We start from the raw sequence: 16,229 nt of genomic DNA, 5'->3' as shown, positions 1-16,229 counted from the left end.
TGAACCAAACTTCAAGGAAACGATAAATTCAGGAACCTCTTTGGGAATCAGATATTTTCATTGAAGCCATAAGTTAGTGGCCTGATTCGTAACCTTGCAGGAAACGGACTCATAGACCAACAAAAAGGAGAGTGGTTTTTGCCCCCCCCCCCCCCCTCCTTAATTCCTTTAGAATAAAACAAATCTGGATAAGCTGTATACTTTGCAGTAAATTAATTTGCATTTTGATTTGCTTTAATGATAGAATGGAAACAATTTGCACAGTTGTTTTCCTCCAATACTAATAGTGACTTTAATTCAAAAATGTATTTGCTGCATATCAATATCTTGATGTTTGTATGCTTCTTTTGATCTCATTTGAAAAACAGTTTATTTTGACGGAATCGGTGTGTTTCATGGATTAACCAGTAGAGTATGGCCGGAATAACAGCATATAAGCAGAGTAAAGCTATCCATCCGTATGGCCAGAAGAATAGACATTTTTGCTATTTTCCGGCTAACCGGAAGAAAAGCCACTGCCTAACAAAAAAGACACTAAGTATAGATCTGAGAGTACTCGCAGTTACTGACAGCTAGTTGAAAGCCAATGACAACTTATAATAAAGCATGTAAACATCCTAAGATTATAATATCAGTACATATCCAACATGCAATGGATTTAGTAAAAGCCGTCATTACAGTCAGAGAAAAACCGTGTGCCATGCAAAAAAATAGGTATCGACAGAAAATTTTAGTGATAGCATTGGAAACATATAGATAACTCGAATGTCCTAGATTTTATTGTTTACAAAAGGTCTTAACAGCCTGAAAAAATACAAACAAACGTCGTGCTGAGTTACTTTAGTCGAGCGCATCCGAGAATGTGTACTTAAATTGGTCCATTTTTTGTTCTTGTTACCAACAAATATTTTTATTTAAAAACTTGTTTCAGAGAAATTATTTCTTGCAAAAGCCATGCAAACCAATGTATCAAATCGAAAGAAAAGTAAAATAAAAAGGAAATCAGAAAAAACAAATACACAGCTGATACGAACCAACACATTCGTTAAAATAAAAGAATTCGGGTTTGTAAAGTAGGAGTAAGTGAAACACAACAGATTTCTTTCCTAAATTGTTAAAAAATTTTAATTTGTAGTAACCCCTGGGGAAGGACGAGTGAAATGAATTGAGTGCTAGGGGTGATCCGCTGGAATCAGACTCTTTCCGATGCTATATATATAATACATGATATGGGTGCACAGTTCAGGGGCAATATACCACAAGGTCAGATGCGGATCTGTAAAAAGGGGGAGGAACCCCGACGAGACGACGTTCGGAGATAAACTCAGAAAAACAGTAAACAGTCTGTATAATTATAAATGTAGCTAAAAAGGATGAGCTTGGGCACCCTGCCCCTCCCCTCTCCTATAATCCGCCTTTGAAGGTTAATATTAACACAAAAGTATTAAAAACTAGAAATCAAGTTTTCACATGTATAAAGATACATGTCAGAAATCGTTAATTGATCAGATATTTGTAAAATTGCATTACCAACTCAAATTATATTTTAGTATTATATATTGATATGGCATTATATCAGAAGCGGATTCATGCGGGGACGTAGCGGGCGTGCATCTGCCCACCTAAAATTTGCAAAGCATGGGTTGTCTTCAGCTTAATAAAAGACATTTCGATATTTATAACTTAAGAAAATGTTCGCATCGCTCCGCTCGGCGAAAGTTTAAGTTTGTGCCCCCCTCCCCCTCACCTAAGATCCTGGATCCACCAGTCTTATCTGCCTTTTGTAAAATAAACCACATGCGAATACATTCTAAATATTAGAAAAAAAATGATACGGCTGCGATAGCCTCGAGGGGAGGGGCGGTGGGGACACTTCAAAATTTTTTTGGTAGGGGTGAGCAGCTGAGACATCAAGTACCCCACCCTTTTCATATATTTTGTTTGTCAAAAATATATACCTTGTCATATATCAATAAAAAAAAAAAACCTATAGATATATTTGGATATTTTTCATCTTCTGGTACATTAGTATAGAGATTTTTTTTTGGTCCCGCTCATCATCAAGTTTATGTTAAGAAGCAACGCAATTGTACACACCTTGCTTTTCAGTTTCCTCTATTTGACCCTTTTATATCTTTCATTTTGAAGAAATTTCAATTTCAATAGACAATAAAATTTGTTTGGTAAGATAAATGTGGTAACACTCCCAGAGAGGTACACTTTCACAGGGTTTTATATTATATAATGAAAAACTGATAAAAAGTTACATTGCTCTTGACACTGGAATTTCTTTTAATAATTGTTATCATGTTTCATTCATACAAACCTTTGAATGTTAATTAGGTGCACATGTCAAAATGGTCGGATTTATAGCATCTAGCTATATTATAACTACCATCAGTGGAAATACCACATTGGAATAAATAGAGATTAGTGGATTGACAAATAACTGATGCATTTACGACTCTGATTTTACCGCACCGAAATTAAATACTGACAACTGATTAGTTTCAAATACTTATGATATAATCAAGCAACCTATTGATATATTTAATCTGATTTTCTCACCCTTTTCATATATCATGGAGCATGAAATAGTGACCTATTCCAGCGGCTCATCCCAAACACTCATTACATAGTAAGTGCTCCCCCCCCCCCCCCCTCCCCACCCTAATCCTCTTTAAAACTTTAAAAACACAGTGTCATTCCTAGTGAAATCTTACAATCCCCAAAGTACAAACGAATTAAATAAACAACACAAAATTACTAGAAGACACGTTTTTTTTTAATATATTATTCAGTTAATTTTACACATATTTAATTTTTTTCTCTCGAAAATCAATCAGCTAAAAATTCATTTTTCAAGAAGTAGAAGAGATAATAAAATAAAGGTAACGTAGTTGGTGTCTCTTGATCATGACAAGTTGTTTATGAACAAAATAAGTGTGTATGTTATATACTTTTTTACGATTCACATAACTGAGGCGGTTGTAAATTCTTAATGAAAATAAACCGAAATATTAAAGTTTGTAATAAAACACCTGTGACTTGTAAAATCTTTCTAACTACAAAGAAAGCATATGCCAAGTCAATCTTGGAAGCAGAATTTCTAGCAGAATCAATAGCAAACATCGGTCGAAACGTCATAGCTGGGTAATGAATATTCATATTTTAGTAGATTAACAAAACATGCAGCCATAGAAAGACAATAAAAACCGATACAATCTACAATATACATGTTGTATAAGAGATACAATATAGGATAGCTGCGTTCATATCCGTGGATATGGATATTTTAACACCCTGAAGTATCCAAGTTCACCCTGAGGCGAAGCCGTACAGAAGGGTGTTAAAATATCTACAGGTATGAACCACCTGTGAACATATACAACGAATTCATCCCCGGTCTTAGTCCAAATCTGGCGTTTTTTAGATAAATTCGACCACAAAGTGTAACGTGAAAGCAACATAGGGTACTACTTTTGGTACAACCCTTCAGATGGTCAAATATAAGACGTTTTTAATCCAGAGACAGAGGAACTGGAATGGGTCAAATTTGGCGCCCAATGTTGTGAAAGTCAAACATCAAAGACAACAAGGAACAACCATGGAACTAAGGAAAACGCGCGTGAAGTTCCCCGGTGTAATAGGTATCCTGCTCAACGTCCGGGTATATGGGTTTGGAACAACCCGGGGCTATGGGTTTTGTGACGACGTGCGTTAACCAATAAAAATTCTAGAAATATACTAGTACCCGGCCACGTCCCCTCTTTGAATTTGTTAGATGTATTTCTATGTGTATCCTTCTGATGAGTTAAGCCTTTTTCAACTGAATTTTTATAGTTCGTTCTTATGTTGTACTGTTACACCACTGTCCAAGGTTAGGGGAGGGTTGGGATCCCGCTAACATGTTTAACCCCGCCACATTCTGTATGTATGTGCCTGTCCCAAGTCAGGAGCCTGTAATTCAGTGGTTGTCGTTTGTTGATGTGTTACATATTTGTTTTTCGTTCATATTTTGTACATAAATTAGGCCGTTAGTTTTCTCGTTTGAATTGGTTTACATTTGTCATTTCGGGGTCTTTTATAGCTGACTATGCGGTATTGGCTTTGCTCATTGTTGAAGGCCGTACGGTGGCCTGTAGGTGTTAATTTCTGTGCCATTTGGTCTCTTGTGGAGAGTTGTCTCATTGGCAATCATACCACATCTTCTTTTTAATTTAAGCCGGGGATAAATGCTTATATTGTTGTTTCAAATTTTGAACAGAGTGTGATCAACCTTTGAGTTGGAAAATGAGTTCCAGTTCCAGTTCGAATTTAAGTTGAGTTCAAGTTCGTATTCGAGTTTGGGTTCGAGTTTAAAGTTTAAGTTATACTTTGAGTTCGAGAAAAGGTCCGAGTAATAGTTCGAGTGAGAAATCGAGTTACAAGACGAAGTAGAGTTCGAGTTAAAAATATTGTCAGACAGTAACGAGATATATAGGTTTTGTTGAAACATGACTAGAATGAATACTAGTATATAAAAAGATGAAGTTGAATAACAAACAGAGAAATCGTCAATATTAACATGATTATGAAAAGAAAAGAAAAGAAAAATGATTCTAGAGGAAACAGGAAATACATACCTATTAAACTTAATCGTTAGTCACTAAATAAGTCTAATTTATAGTGTGTTGGTGGTGGTGTTTGGGTCTTGTTTCTCTATTTTTAACTTCTTTGCCGAAATTCTCTATTCTGAATGCATTACCACACCAGCATTCTCTTTTGTTTTGAACGATTTTCCTCTATACTGTTTAAAATTTTCGCCTTTTACTTTATTCTCTATTGTTTGCCCTGATATTCTGTAAACCCTATCCAGACTCTTTGATATGTATTCACGTAAGCATTATTTCATTTTTAGTTGGACTTGAGACTTGAAAACAATGTAATGATTGCAGAAGAAAATGTTGGTTTTTTTTTTCGTTGTAATAATTATTAAACAACGTCAAATAGTACAGTAGCGACATTTGGTAACGAAAATAAATCTAGTATTAAAAACAAAGTTAATATTATGTTAATTTTGAAAGAGTTTCCATGAATATCAAAATTAGAAATGCAAGTAGGCTACAATTGCAATTACAGTTTCATATAAACGCCTCGTTTTGACGAAGGAAATGACTTGTTATAGTTTTTTCCAGATTTTATATAGCTTGACATATGATATAGACTAGATTACATTCACTTCATTTTAACTTTGATGGATAGTTGTCTCATTGACAATCATACCATATCTCCTTATTCTTTTATAGGACTCTTATTGAAGACCATTTCCTAAAGATACTTGATAGGTTTTTTGTTTGCTTTTTGTCGTTGGATTGACTTCTTTTTTCATATAATTCATGTTTTGCAAATCTTTTTGTATTCATACCCTGAATTCTTCAGATTTAAGACTTCAAAGATCAATGTTTGCCACTTTGTGATTGATTGATAGATTTGTATTGGATAAGGCCACATTCAGCACTATTGACTATATCTTGGTGGCCGGGTTTTTGTCTCCAATATTGTATTAATGGAATAAACACATGTTATTTACTCTGTAACGCCGACATAATCTCATGCGAAAAAAAAACCCCTTTCTATTGAGGGGCTTCCGTTGATTGTTCGGGATATATAAAAGAGGGACAAAAGATACCAGAGGGACAGTCAAACTCATAGATCAATAACAAACTGACAATGCGCAGCAAGGAAAACAGTCAGAATAAGTTACAGAATGCATTTGCATGTACTCGATCGTAGTTATTACTCTTTGACTGATCGGAGATGGGCCGGCCGGTGGCGAACCCCTCACTGGTTGTGGACGAACCACGGAAGCAACAGATTTTACCTCATGAACCTGTTGAATCCTAAAAGTTCAACGGACAACAGTTACCGATAAATCAATAAATGAATGATATATACTCAAATCCGAACGGATGCTTACAACTTTCAAGTGTTTACTAGAACCAAGCCTAATTACCAACTGTGAACTGTGAATCGTGGAAATGCATGCATTTTGAATGTTCTAAAACAACTTTAAGTTTACATTGTATTAATCTTCAATTGTTTAAACCTACATGTTGTATATGCATAATTCTAATAGTATGGCAAATTATAAACCGAATATGAAAAAAGCACAAACCTACAACGATTGTATCTAATATGTTACTTATACTATCCTAACGTTGACTGATTGATGACTGACCGATGACTGATCGCTAATTCTGTTTTACTAAGTACTAAAGGTTGCCACGGTTCTAAGCGTATAATAGACCATTTTCAACAACTCATGTAGGTGGCTATTGCAGAGCAGCAGGTCCATTCCTGTAAAACTCTTATGTATACTCTTTTTAAATAGCAGTTTTTTTGTTCCCCGAAACGCCTGATTTTCTCTAGACAAACTGTATTAAGGGAGTAAACACATGTAATTAACTCTGTAATACCGAAACTTGGTCAACTCCGCTATACAAAATAGAAAGTTACTATTCTTCCGGTCAGCCGGAAAAATAGACAAAGCATAGAATAAAACAGACTAAATAAAAAAAATGACGTAGATATGATTTTATCATTTCTCTTTTATATAAAAACAGAAAATGTCAGCAGATTTGATAATTTCGTGTAGAATTCAATTTTGTTTGAAATGTTGCTTATGAAATACGTTCCCACCGTACTAAGTTCAATGTATATTTCTCAAATAGCTGTATACTTCGTTGGAACACGCCGTTTAAGGGGTAAAAAGTTTTATTATACTATATACTAGAAAAAAACCGCGTCTTGAGAACTAATTGAAATGTCCAGTTAGTAGCTTCTATCTCTGTGCTACACAGGTGCTCCTAGAACGGAGGAAATAACTCAGGGAAGTAGACGACAACCAAAACACTGATGATTAAAACATTTCTCAGTGGTGTTAGTTCGTAGTATTTTTTATCTTCGAAAGGTGCGAGTCAAGTTCTGTCTCTGTGTGATACGGGTGCTCAAAGAACGGAGGAAATAACTGAGAGAAGACCATGATTTAAAACATGTCTTCAGTGATGCGAGTGTGTTGTATTTTTTTTTTTTCGAGTGGTGCGAGTTTTGTCTCTCTGACATGGGTCCTCCGAGAAAGGAGGAATGTACGCACAGAAGAAAAAAACAATTTAATGAATAAAAACACATTTCTTCCGAGTTTGAGTGGTGCGAGTTTGTGATGCAACTTGTAATAATTAGTAAGAGTGTTTGAGTATAGCGAGTTGGCCGTTGGCCGAGTTGTCATAAATTTAAAACAAATTGAATACAGAAACATTTCCGCCTGCTTACAATACGTAGACGGTAAGGAACCAGCTACGGAACTTCATTTGGGGTTGAATTAATTAAGCTACGCTAATTAGATAATAATCTATATTGTCATAAAAACAAATCAAAAGAAATTACTTTATGAAGTTATAAAGTACATTACATACACTAACTATTTATTGTTAAATAATACTTCAGACGATCGCCGGCTCGGAGACAAACCGGCTAAAAACATTTGTTAACAAATGTAATAGTTTACATGCAGATAATTATCATATTCCCCATTTCCATTTTCAATTTTATCAGGAACAGACCGAAACTTAATCACTAGACCAATGTGTTGTAGAAGCTGTTCATTTTAAGGGCATATAAGTAAATAAACATTAAAATGAGGGGACAACAAAGCTAACAATGCACTATTTATTTTGATTCAAGAGCTACACGATCTTCCAAAGGTTATTATTTTTCTATGTGAAACAAGTGTTACACGAGCTTCCGAATGTAATACGTACATGTTTGCTTTATTTATCATTATGCATGTTATACTTCGGTATTCAGATATGTAAATATTCGGGGAAATCGTATGCTCTAATAAAATAATCAAAAAGGAAAGAAACCCCGGAAAGATTCTCAGAGGAAAGATTAGTTTCGTTGCCAAATTGTTTAAGGTCTGTTTGAAGAAGATTTTGATAATTCATGTACATGATAAGAGTGCACATCAGAATTCAGATGAAATTTGGGAAAAGGTTAATATTTGCATTATATTCCTGGTATACGGAAATGACCCTATATATATGTAGGACTCTGAACCGCGATGGTACTCCGAACTGCGATGGTCACGCTGAAGTGCGATGGTTTGACGCTGAAGTACGTTTTTGATCACGCTGAAGTGCGATGGTGGCATTGTGACGCTATCTTGTTGATAGCTACGCCGAAGTGCGATGGTGGTTACGCTGAAGTGCGATGGATTACCCAACCTTTATTGTTAATGTGTCCCATGTCGACGAAAAGGTAAATTTGTTTGCTAGAAGCAGCGTTTCATGTTTATTAAGTAAATTATCGAGAACAGTAACCTGTTTAATTAAAAACAGTCATAACTAGATTGGTAATTGCGAGCAATAACGGATGGCACCCTTCTCCCCATTGCCACGGTAACGGCAGCCATTTTGAAAATTCGAAAGTCAAAGAGCGCATCTACACAAGCCAATAACATTGTTGTAAAGTTTCTTTAAGGATGAAGCATTTTGAAAGTTTAGACATTTTTGCTGTTTCCATGGTAACGGCAGTCATCTTGATTATGACATACCCCGATGGCAAATCTGCACATCTGGTTAACATTATGGTATAGTTCCATGACAATTGGTTCATACAATTCCGAGATATAAGCTGGACAAAAAAAGTGGAAGAAAAATAATAAGAAAAATAAGAAAAAAGAAAAGTAGAATAAAAATATGTCACCCCGACTCCGTTAAGGGTGCCATTATAAATATTTCCAGTCATAATTGTAAAGTTGTAGTTCGCTTTTGGCAAAAATAAGCCAACGTTCATACAGTCATTCAAGACGCTACATACAAGATTATTTTCCATTAAAACCAGTGTTAATTTCAATGACTGATATTGTGATAGCTGTTTAAGATGCAATTAAATAAGGGCCTTATATTAGTTTATTACCGTCGGTGTTTTTTTCTGCAACTGAAGAAAATATGGAATGTTTTTGCATATTCAACATGAATGCAACTTGTATTTTTTTAATACTACCGAAAAAGGGATATAATTAGTAGACAGGGAAAATGTAAATATGATTCTTTTTCGAAATCTATAGAAGTTTTGTTTTTTTATGTACGATGAAGCTTGGAATTCTCCAACTACATATGGGTCCGCAGAGGTACTCCCCGTATTATGATATTACGGTTAACGTGAAAATCATGAGAGCTGAGAGTTGATGTTACTTTCATTAATCTCAGATGAGAGGAACAAAGTAAAGATAAGCTGTTAACGCAGAATAATGTCCTAATGCAGCAAATTTAAAGAAAACAATCTACCATTTAGTATGGAACTGTAAAAGAGAGGCGAAAGGTACCAGAGGGGCATTAAAACTCATGAGTCGAAAATAAACTGACAACGCCATGGCTAAAAAAGAAAAAGACCAACAGACAAACAATGATACACAAAACACAACATAGAAAACTAAAGACTGAGCAACACGAACCCCGCCAAAAACTTGGGGTGACCTCAGGTGTTCCAGAAGGGTAAGCAGATCCTACTCCACATGTGGAACCCGTCGTGTTGCTCATGTTAGTACAAACCCGGTAATAAGTCTAATTCGGTAGGTCAAATTCGGGAAAAGGGGACAGGATTGTAGTTACGACATTAGGAACATATCCGTTATCATCTGTGAAACGGATATTCCAAGTAATGGCTTATATAGACCACTCGGCGGAGACCATCGCACTTCAGAGTGACCATCGGACTTCAGCGTCCCCATCGCACCTCCGAGTCCTACATATATATAAAATTTATGAAAAAAGGGAGCGAGATTTACTGTTTATTTTCATCTGTCAGTACTCATGCTTATTTTTTTCCGAAAATTTATTTTCAATTTTATATACACTATATAAAAATATAAGGAGATGTAGTATGATTGCCAATGGGACATCAAAGTTCAAAACAATTTCCGGAAAACAAATATGACAGAAAAGAACCAACAACAACCACTGAAATACAGGCACATAAAGAATATGGCGGGGTTAAACATGTTTGAAGGCGCCAACACTCTCTTTACCTGGTATAGTGGTGTGACGGAACAAAGCAGGAACAAACTAATTATGCAAAATAATAAACGAAAAACACATATTAGAAACAGCAAAAAATGACATTCGACGATTTATAGGCTTCTGATTTGGGACAGGCACAAATAAGGTGTTGCGGGGTTAAACATGTTTGAAGGCTTGCACTTAAATATCAGTCCTGTTGACTATAGTTTCTTGCATTGTGTTTTGTATAATATTCTCATCCCGCCTTGTGTAAGATTATTTATTTACAGTTCTTACCAGGCCGGCAGGATATTCTTTTCACCCCCACCCCAAATAAAATTAGTTGGATACACACTTCGGAGGTATGAATGGGTGGGGAAAACTATAAAATACATGGTAAAGTTTCCATTAAGTGTGATATGAAATGCCCTGTAAATTTCTTGGTGTTAAGGCTGTTTTTTTATTCACAAATTTCCTTTCTTTTGACACTTTTGTATTCCACTTTTCCAACGCACCACACACGAAACCCAACCAATATTGATCAATATGGGAAAAGGTTACGTTTCTAAAATCTCAAGTATTAAGAAAAAGGTAGAGCAACAAAACCCCAGCGGCACCAACTATCAATAAGGTATAAAAGTGCAACGTTACACCCCCCCCCCCCTCTTTTCCCCAAGGTACACACAAATTGACTAAAAAACTAATGATCGGATGTAAAAGATAGTTAAGTCATCTGAAATTATTCGAGATTTCCTCATTTTCCTAACTCAAGTAATTACGTTATAATATCTGATCTATATAAATGGCATACGGCTATAGGTGATCTTATGTCCTTTCATAAACCCCCTCCCTCAAAATAAAAACAAACAAAAAACATAAGATAAAAAAAGAAAAAAAAGAAAAAATTGTTTCCCTACACGCCAACTAATTTCATACATTTTATATCGTATGTTTTTTTTTAGTTTAAGAAATACAAGGAATAATAAAATGCTCCGCTGGGCGCAGCTTGATACGACCGCAGAGGTCGAACCTGAAAAGTTGGGGCAAGTATGGACACAACATTCAAGCTTGATACAGCACTGAATTTGGATTGTGATTAAATATTTGACACAGCATAGGTTTCTGACACAGAATAAATGTGGTCTAAGAACTTAAAAATTTTAATTTACCTATTCAAACCATATCATTATTATTTGCTTTTATATATAAATCAGAAATAACCAATTTAAAATGGACAATTTTAAAGAAAAAAAAAGGAAAAAAAAATCCCCCCCCCCCAAATTTTTTGAACCCCCTTATGATTCATCACCCCCAAACTCAATCCCAGCCTTCCCTTTGTGGTATGGTACCTTGCAATATATTTCATAGAGATCCATACACTTGAACACAAGTTATTATCTGGAAACTAGAAAAATGCTTGTTTTTGGCCCCTTTTTGGCCCAATATTCCTAAACATTTAGGACAATTACTCCCAAACTCAAACCCAGCTTTCCCTTTGTAGTATGGAACCTTGTAGTACAATTTCATAAAGATCCATTCACTAACACACAAGTTATTGTCCTGAAACTAGAAAAATGCTTGTTTTTTGCCCCTTTTTGGACCCTTATTCCTAAAATTTTGAGGCAATTACCCCTAAATCAATCCCAGCCTTCCCTTTGTGGTATGGTACCTTGCAGTATAATTTCAGAGAGATCCATACACTTGAACACAAGTTATTGTCTGGAAACTAGAAAAATGCTTATTTTTGGCCCCTTTTTGGCCCCTTATTCTTAAACGTTTTGGGCAATTACCCCAAACTCAATTCCAGCTTTTCCTTTGTGATATGGAACCTTGTAGTACAATTTCAGAAAGATCCATAGACTTACACACAAGTTATTGTCATGAAACTAGAAAAATGCTTGTTTTTTGCCCCTTTTTTTGGCCCCAAATTCCTAAAATTTTGAGGCAATTATCCCCAAAATCAATCCAAACATTCCCTTTGTGATATGGAACCTTGCAGTACAATTTCAGAGAAATCCATAATCTTGAACACAAGTTATTGTCTGGAAACTAGAAAAATGCTTATTTTTGGCCCCTTTTTGGCCCCTAATTCCTAAACGTTTTGGGCAATTACCCCCAAACTCAATTCCAGCTTTCCCTTTGTGATATGAAACCTTGTAGTACAATTTCAGAAGATCCATAGACTTACACACAAATTATTGTCATGAAACTAGAAAAATGCTTGTTTTTTGCCCCTTTTTTAGCCCCTAATTCCTAAAATTTTGAGGCAATTACCCCCAAAATCAATCCAAGCATTCCCTTTGTGATATGGAACCTTGTGGTACAATGTCAGAGAGATCCATACACTAACACACAAGTTATGTCTGGAAGTTACAAAAATGCTTATTTTTGGCCCCTTTTTGGCCCCTTATTCCTTAACTGTTGATACCATAACCCCCAAAATCAATCCCAACCTTCCTTTTGTGGTATTAAACCTTATTGTAAAATTTCATAGAGATCCATTCACTTAAACTAAAGTTAGAGTGCGAAAACCAATGTGTCTTCGGACGACGACGACGCCGGACGACGACGACGCCAACGTCATACCAATATGCGACCACAAAATTTTTTTGCGGTCGTATAAAAAACTAAAGTTGAGGAACAAAATTCTTTCATATAAATGCAGGGGAATATGTCCATAATATCGTAATAAACTAATTAAAATATTCACATATTTTTATTATTAATTTTATATTTTTTTCTTATGATAAAAATAAAATTTATAAAAGTTTTCATATTTGTTTTCAGAAAGATCTGAAAATACAATGAAGCAAGTAGGAATGACAGAGCCATATTAATTTATACAAAAACTTTTTATGATAAAGACAGTTGAACATTTAGATTACTAAGTCAACATCTGGTTATAATTAGTGAACCATTGAGAAAGTGTGACCCCATAATTTATCTATAACAGATTACTGATAACATGCTGAGATAAAATTGTAGAAATATATTAGTAAATCCGGGCTAATGTCTTAGAGTGATTTTAAAAGTAACGAAATAAATGAACAGTTTGCAAACGATCATAATTTCAAACATTTTATTTAAAAGTTAATTATATATATATATATACATAAGTATACTTTTCAAAACTGTTTTCTGCCATAAACTCAACTTTTTAAATGTAATTTATCTTTTTAAGCGCAAGAGAGAGAGAGAAAGAAAGAAAAAAAGGGGGGGTTGTTATATCATTCAAAATATGTGTGCATCATTCTTCTTGTATAATTTCTTTTTTTTTTATTGTATCAATAATCAATCCATCACTTTTGCAGAGGATTCGTTGTATTTTTCATTGTGGTTTCTTAAAATTAATAAATCAAATGCGACTGCAAAATACATATAATTTTTGTTCTTCAAAGTAACACAAGTACATATAGTGTGAGAATATCAAAGTCAGCAGTTTATCTTGATTACATCAAATTAATCAAGTCAAACCTATTGTAAACGTATCGTGGGGTTTTTCTAACCACAAAGATATCAAATGCCAAGCCTATCCTTGATGTAGAAATTCTGGCGGGTCTATTCAGTAGAACAACTTGAAGTACAACTAATGATTTATTTTTTTATTTACTAATCAATTTAAAGTAGATATTTTGTAATGTTTTGGTACAAATTCATTCGTGTAATTTAACAATATCATAGATGCTGTGCACATATTATCTTTAAAATTAATTTTGTGTTTCCTTGTAATTGTTAAATCATACTTTTCAAATTGGAACACTCACAGTGAGGGGACGACCATTTGATATTCTTTTGGGTGGGTGGGGGATGGGCAGAAAGACTGATCATTTACTTTTCATGTGTTAAAAAATGTACTACGAATGCTTTTTTTATTAATTTTTTTTTACATTAGTTTCCAGCAAATCTTTAAAAAAAATGTCATAAACGACAGACTAAGCCTATAAATAAAAAGACAATGGCGCATGCATTAACAAGACAATAACCCAATGAAAAAAAGAATGACAAAGGAGCAAAAAAATCAGATGAACTATACAGTTAATAGATAAGAAACTACAATGATTTGTTTGCATTTCCACTTGATTACAATATCAATAGTATTATCGATTTAGTTTTGTTTAACACGTTTATAGATTTTGATCTCATATTAATTTTTATAATAAAAGACGTGTCCATTACAAATCCAAGCAACATTTTACATAGAGCGCGCCAAGTTTTTAATTATATGTCATAGATATTAAATATAATTTTCTATTTTGCTATAATATTTTGATTGACTATATGTCAGTGTCTTTCCCAAGTGTTTCGGATCTCAATTTAGGTCAAAACTGTCGACCAAGGCCGTTCATCCTCATCAGGTGCTGTAGCCTTATAATTATTTGTATATAATTGTTAACAAATGTAACTAATTATGTCGTTCTAAATATGCATGCAATATTTGCCACTGGACGTTAAGCAACCAACAATCAATCATACATTAAGGAACATAAATGTGTGTCTCTTTTGTTCACTAAACGAACTAAACGTTCCTTTTTTGGGGTTGAGGTTTGGTGGGGGGGGGGGGGGTATTCATGCAAAGCTGGCCATTATATTTCTCCTGCAACCTAAATATTTCGTCAAATTAAAACAAAAATAGACACAAATATTTCTAAAATCCAGTTGACTGAATGAATTTAAGAAATCTAAAGGAAACACGGGACATCTAAAGCACTTGTTTAAACCATTTTAACCTATATACGTATGTGTTTTAGTTAGGTATATAAGTAAACAATTGCAGAGACATTTGCCTGTGATGACATCTAGCTACACAACTGTAACTATCAGAAGATGAAATCATCTAAAAAAGGCAAGGTGACATTTTGCATCTCTTGACAAATACACACAATTTTCAAATTGTAACGTCGAAATAAAGTTTTGTACTTTTAATAAATTTAATTTATCTATGTCCGATATAAGTTGGACGCAAAATAACAGTCAAGGTTCTTAAAAACTGTGTTTTTTGTCCGTAAGTGAACAAAAAGTAGAACGATTTTGCAATTTATAGCCTTTTGACCAAACGAAAATGTTATCGAAATGAAAATGTCAGTGACTTGATTAGTTACCCTCATTTTATTAAACATTACATGTATTCAAGAAACCTCCGACTAGCTTGAAACAAGGCCATTCGTTATTTAAAAATAAGGATTTGTGGTATGACTGCCAATGAGACATCTGAAGTGAGTGTATGCAATTATAGTCAATAACACGGCCTTCAAAATTGAGGAAAACCCATACTGTATAGTAGCTTATAGAATATAATTTATTTTAAAACTAAAAACATGAAAAGAGTATTGTGTTATTACATTACTGTAACATTACTGTAACAACACGACTGTCACTGGTTGAGGGAGGATGACGCGTTCGAATATGATTAACAATGCTATATTTCGTATTATGCCTGTCCCAAATTAGCAGTGGTCGTGAATTACTTTTTCTTTGATTAAATTTTCGAGATGCATTTTATTTTTCAATTAATCGGAATTAAGTTCGTGTTTGAAACAGAAAAGTGTCTTAAATTTCCAATTAAATGTTAATTATTCCTGAATAGCAATCGATTTTGTTTACATTATTTTCTGAACTAAGTCTTCTGGACGTCTTACGTTCTGGTATTAAAACCGTGTGGGATGGATAGATACGCAGCCACGTACGATCGGAACGTGTACGTTAAATCGGATGGTGCACGAGTAAGGGCCCTTGATGGGTTGGTTTACATGCTGGTGAGTTTTTGCCCTATCCATACCCTAGTGCTTTTGCCCTATCCATACCCTAGTGCTTCAGTGGCAGTCTCTAATTCATAACATTCATACAGATCAGCTCCTACTTTGTAAAAACAACATATTCAGCATTTCGTATCTTGTACATGCATGACATATTTGCCACTGGAGGTAAAACCACCAACTATCAATCTAGTATTGCTGTAGCGTACACATCAAGTAGAAAAATAAATGAAGATTGGAACGTAACGATTTCATTGGCACATCAACATTGTTTTTATCACATATATATTTTCTCGCATCTTTCTATTTTCATAGGGTATCTATTGTACACACATTTTTATTCGTGTATTGTTTTGAAGGGTTTCTATTGAACTATGGCCGATGCTGAATTATGACAGATATAGTTGTTCATGAAATTAGAAAAAAACGTCTTTTT

Source organism: Mytilus californianus, unplaced genomic scaffold (genome assembly GCF_021869535.1).
Source record: "Mytilus californianus isolate M0D057914Y unplaced genomic scaffold, xbMytCali1.0.p SCAF_9, whole genome shotgun sequence".
NCBI classification, from domain to species: domain Eukaryota; kingdom Metazoa; phylum Mollusca; class Bivalvia; order Mytilida; family Mytilidae; genus Mytilus; species Mytilus californianus.
The sequence above is the reverse complement of the archived record's forward strand: the minus strand, read 5'-3'. Positions refer to the sequence as shown.